This window comes from Paroedura picta, chromosome 1 (genome assembly GCF_049243985.1).
Source record: "Paroedura picta isolate Pp20150507F chromosome 1, Ppicta_v3.0, whole genome shotgun sequence".
In the NCBI taxonomy this organism is placed as follows: Eukaryota; Metazoa; Chordata; class Lepidosauria; order Squamata; family Gekkonidae; genus Paroedura; species Paroedura picta.
This window is the reverse complement of record NC_135369.1, coordinates 144,602,113-144,607,984: the sequence shown is the minus strand read 5'-3', so window position 1 is coordinate 144,607,984 and position 5,872 is coordinate 144,602,113. Positions and strand designations below refer to the sequence as shown.

At 41.5% G+C, this 5,872-nt stretch overlaps 1 non-coding gene across 1 annotated transcript; it reads left to right on the top strand.

The window, feature by feature from the left end:
* The first annotated feature begins 5,337 nt into the window (after positions 1–5,337).
* Positions 5,338–5,439, top strand: LOC143828098 (U6 spliceosomal RNA). The gene has a single exon (XR_013227500.1). It is a non-coding gene; the product is annotated as a U6 spliceosomal RNA (small nuclear RNA).
* The last annotated feature ends 433 nt before the right edge of the window (positions 5,440–5,872 follow it).

The window sequence follows — 5,872 nt, the reverse complement described above, 5'->3', positions numbered from 1 at the left end:
TGCATTACAGACACTCAAGAACAATACTTTAGAAATGAAAAAGTGGAACTCCCACACCTTTATTAACCTCTTCTAGGCCAAAATGTCTCCAAAACATCCATTAAACAAACAATAGTACCTCAAAAAAGCAGTGGGATGCATTTAAGGCATGCCAGAATAATATTCTAGAATTCCAAGCACAGAAATATTGTGCACATTATCCTGTTCGGGTCTAAAATACCTTCAGAACAGGCCGGAATGAACATTAAACAAACCATAGTACCTAAAAAAAAGTGGGATGCATTGGGTGGGCAAATTGTGGCCTTCCAGCAGTCCATGGACTACAATTCCATGAGCCCCTTTCAGGGCCTAATGACAATTGTAGTTCATGGACAGCTGGAGGGCCACAATTTTCCCATCCCTGATTTAAGGCACTCTGGGACAATATTTAGGAAATCAAAACAGAGAAATATTGTGCACAGATTAACCCCTTTCAGGCCAAAATGTCTCCAGAATGGGAGAAGGGGAGGAAGTATTCCATAGTTAAGTGGCTACAATCCAAAATTAACAGAGGTTTCCAGAGAAGTGCTGAGTAATTGTTGCTCATCGGGTCAGGACTGCACAGATCAAACCCTGGGCCAACTAGAGGTTTTAGATTTGCAATGTGTCTCCCAGGAATCCAAAGCTTCACAGAGCTTGCTGGGCATGTAGGAGGGAAGATGTGCTGCAAGTAAACATATATTATGTCTACATTTAGAGTTCCAAAATATTGTTCTGGAGTGCCTTTAACACACACCCCTCTTTTTTTTTTTTTTTGCCAGTTTGGTGTAGTAGTGGTGAGTGTGGACTTCTAATATGGTGAGCCGGGTTTGATTCTGTGCTCCCCCACATGCAGCCAGCTGGGGTGACCTTGGGCTTGCCACAGCACTGATTAAATGGTTTTGACCGAGCAGGAATATCAGGGCTCTCTCAGCCTCACCCACCTCACAGGGTGCCTGTTGTGGGGAGAGGAAAGGCGACTGTAAGCCACTTTGAGACTCCTTTGGGTAGAGAAAAGCGGCATATAAGAACCAATTCTTCTTCTTCGATGCCCATTCGGAGTGTTCCAGAGACATTTTACCCTAGAAAGGGTTAATAAAAGTGCAGGAGTTCCACTTCTTCATTTCTAAAACATTGTCCTTGAGTGTCTGTAATGAATTTCCCTGATTTTTGCAGTACTTTTGTTTGTTTAATGCCCATGAGGTATTCTGGCCCAGAACCTGTTAATAAGGGGCGAGAGTTCCACTTTTTCATTTCTAAAATATTATTCTCAAGTGTCTGTAATTCATCCCACAGTTTTTGGTAGTACTCTTGTTTGTAGGGTTGAGCACTCTGGCGCGTTTTGGCTGCTTCAGCGAATACCAATGCCCAAGGTGGCCAGCGTCATGAAGGGAAGGGTTACACCAGCTGGTGCGCTACCGGCACCCCCCCCCCCTCCATGCTATGGCACTGGCCAACTTGGGCGTTAGTGCTCACTGAAGTGGACAAAGCGCAGAGTACTCAACCCTACTTGTTTGTTTAATGTCTGTTCTGGGGCCCCCGCACCTGGCACAAAATGCAGATGAGGATGCTGGTGGCCAGTGCTGCCATGCTGTTTTTGGACTGTGGCGGCCTCAGTGGTGGTTGGAGCAATGAGGTTCTGGGCCAGTTCAAATGTGGCTGTGCCACAGATACAGAAAAACTGAACTGAAAAACCCCTCAAGAAACCCAATATGCATACACACAAACAATGGATTCTCCCGCCAGTAGACACTATTGGTCAGTTTCAGTTTAAACCCACTGGACAGGGAACTAACAGCGCATTGGTCAATTACATTTCCCGCTCTGATCCTACCTCAGAACTAAAGCTTGGTCCTCAGAATTGTTAACAGAACCATATACGTAATATACACAAGCCTCAAGCACAAAATGTGCAAGTCTCTAACTGACTTGACTTGTCCCTTGGGCTGTTTGTAATGGGGACTGATGATTACTGAAATATTTTGTGTCTTCTAGCCATATTGCTTCTAAACAAAACTTTAAATCACTTGCAAGTGATATCAAGTGATGCTAGTGATATCAAGTGATGATATCAAGTGATGCTACACTTTCTAATATTTATGTATTTCAGTAGGGTATCGTGAAAAACAAATGGTCAGTCCTCTACCTTCTCAGTCTCAGTGAATATCCACACAAATAGTCAAGCAAGGTAGCTCCTCTTTATTCTTACAACCCAGAGAGCCAGCTTGGCTTGGAGTGTGGAGTTCTAATCTGGCATGCCAGGTTTTCATTCTGCACTCCCCCACATGCAGCCAGCTGGGTGACCTTGGGCTCGCCACAGCACTGATAAGGCTGTTCTGACAGAGCAGTGATATCAGCGCTCTCTCAGCCTCACCCACCCCACAGGGTGTCTGTTGTGGGGAGAGGAAAGGGAAGGCAAATGTAAGCCGCTTTGAGCCTCCTTCGGGTAGAGAAAAGCAGCATATAAGAACCAACTCTTCAGAATTGGCCCAAGTATAAAGTTTATTTTATTTATTTTTTATTTTATTGATTTGTATACCACCCTTCTCAGACTAGCCATCTCAGGGCAGTGAACAACATTTTAAATAGACAATAACAATAAAACAATAAAAGTTATGTTATTAATAAAACAAAAACAAATGTCTAACAATATTAAAAAACACATTACATAGCTATCAGCATCAAGGATAGATTACTGCGATTATAAAAATGGTAATGTTGCTAGCAAGATGTTACTAGGAGGTAGTGACAATTTTCTACACAAATTGCTGACCCAGCTTCATACCAATGTTATATGTACCCTGGACACACTTCTGTTTGAAAAATATTTTTTCATTCGTAGCCATGATTAGTCTTATTTTAGTCAACCATGGAATTTAGACTATGAGGTCTTTGCAGACAGATACTTATTTATTTGCTGAAAATATTTATGCACTCACCTTTCCCGTGACCAACTTATGATACAAGCCAGGTAACAAGAATACGAAATACAATGAAACCAGCATTTAAAAACAATCAAGAACATTGCAATGATTAAAATAAAATACAACAAAACTATGTTGTAGACAGATATTTATTTACTTACTGGATATTTATTGCCTTACTGTTTTTATAGTTATGCCGCCATTTATAGTTTTGTAGTTTTATAGTTATGCCGCCATTTATTGTTTTGTAATATTTATTGGGGCATTATGGGGTTTTATTATTTTTATTACTTTTAGATTGTAAACCGCCATGAGATGGTGATTGCCATGACTGGCGGAATATAAATAAACAAACAAACAAATAAATAGATATTTGTGTACCCTCCTTTCCTTTAACCAATTTGTGATCCAAGCAGATAACAAGAATATAATAAAATGCAATGAATCCATGTACCATCAAACATCTAAAAACAATCAGAGCCATTAAAACAGCTAACATCAAAGACATTAAAATGGCATTAACACATCCTTCTAAAAACACCTCAAGTTGGAGTTTAAAAGATAATTTCTGTGCTAAAAATTAGTAAGAATATCAGAAATATATTTGGGAAGATTAGAAATGGTATATAAGGGACAGCCTTTACATTTATTTTATTTATTCATATTTATATACCGCCCTCCCCGAAGGCTCAGAGCGGCTGATCTCCTTCCCCCAGAGTCACAGGCAGAGGGTTGCAGTGGGAGAGAGTCAGTCACAAAGCTGCCAACTTCCCTGCAGTGTACTGCAAGGAATGGGCCTCTCTCCCACCTTATTCAACATCTTTATGTGCCCTCTGGCTCAGCTAGTTTGGGGGTTAGGCCTTGGGTGTCATCAATATACAGACAACACCCAACTCTACTCCCCCCCCCCAAAAAAAAAACATTTGCCAGATATTAGAAAGTGGTGACTGTTTGGCTCAGGTAAAGCTGTCTGAAATTCAACCCATCCAAGATGGAGTTCCTGTGGCTAGGTAGGAAAGGACTGGGTGAGGAAGTATGACTGCCCTGCCTTGACACACTGCACAGCTGACAGCTGTTCAATCTGCTATAGGAATCTGGATGTGACCTTTGATGCCTCCTTGTCAACGGAAATGCAGGTCACTAAGATAGCTCAACTGACCTTTTACTAGGTTCTCTCAACAAAGCTACTAGTGCCCTACCTGGCCATGGAACACCTATCCACAGTGATCCATGTGATGGTCACCTCCATGTTAGATTCCTGTATGTCCCCATCCTCTCCATTATATCCTATGATGAGAAAACACCAAAGGACATAATGGGCCCATTACTTCCGATGGTGTTTTTTCTCATCATTGGATATAATGGAGAGAGGATGGGAGAGTTTCTCCTCTCTAGGCATCTTTTAAAATTTTCCCTCTGACATCGCAGATGGCAAAGTGGAGCATCCACCTAGTGTGTGTAAGCCTGCCTATGGTTAGGAATTCCCAGGAAGAAGATATAAAGCTGCAAGAGTTGGAATAGACCTGGAAATAGGAGATGTAAAAAACTCAGGGGATCTCGAGAGATCCATTTGCCGTTCCATGTCCATAATTCTCTGGCTAAATGGCATGCTTAACATGATTGAAACCCAATCCTAAAATCTCAGAGGGGAAAAAACAGGACTAGCTATTTCCCCCTCACTAGAGGTTAGCCATTTGGATTTAAAATTATCATAGAGAATCACAGAGAATTACGGGAGGCAAAACCCTATGAGGTTTGTCTTCAGCCACAGTGTAACAGATAGAAGAAGAAGAGTTGGTTCTTATATGCCTCCTTTCTCTACCCGAAGGAGGCTCAAAGCAGCTTCCATTTGCCTTCCCTTTACTCTCCCCAAAACAGACACCCTGTGGGGTAGGTGAGGCTGAGAGAGTCCTGATATCACTGCTCGGTCAGAACAGTTTTCTGTGCTGTGGCGAGCCCAAGGTCACCCAGCTGGCTGCATGTGGGGGAGTGCAGAATCAAACCCAGCATGCCAGAAGTCCGCACTTCTAACCACTACACCAAACTGGCTCTCAGAACCCTAGCTTCTGTTTTCAACATCTAGCATACAAGTTTCCTTGGTTTAGTAAAATCTTGGAACATGACCCACTCTGGTCCTGTGATTCCATAATAAAATCTCATGAGCCATGAAGAAGCAATATCACTTTATTTTCAAAACGTATCCTCACAGTTGAGAGCTTGCTGGCTGGGCCCTGTTGGTAAAGTGTGCCCATTTCATCATCTTCTGAACTTACCTCAAAGGGGTACAGTGTAGATAAAATTAGACTGGGAGAACCATGTATATCACCTGCATTCCTTGAAATGAAACACTTCTGGTAGTCATATCAACTTGGGAATCAGTTGGTCTGCAAATGCTTATCTGTTGGCTATACAGTAGTAAAATTGGGACAATATAGAGAAAATTAGCATGGCTTATGCACTTAGGTGCCATGCAATTCTTGACATATTCCTTTTTTATCTTTTTTGTATTTTCATTCAGGTAATGAACTTTTTACTTGCTAAATATTTTTATGCTTAATGGTGCTTATGCTTTGGTCTTAGATTTATTTAATTTGTACAATTACTTAATTCTGCCTGTGTTCATTGTTTAAATTGAATGGTATTTTGAACAGATTTTATTATGGCCTTTTGGTTTATAAGTGTTGTATTTGCTGAGCTGCCATTAATACACTTTTAATGGAGAAATATTAATAAAAGTAACTAACTCATCAGTCGGTTTGCCACCTCTGGGTTGGAAAATACCTGGAAATTTTGGGGTGGAGTCTGGGAATGTTCGGTTTTGGGAATGGGAATGGGAGGGACTTCAATGGGGTGTAATGACATAGAGGCCTCCTTGCAAAGTGGCCATTTTCTACAGATGAACTGATCTATGCCACCTGGAGATCAGTTCT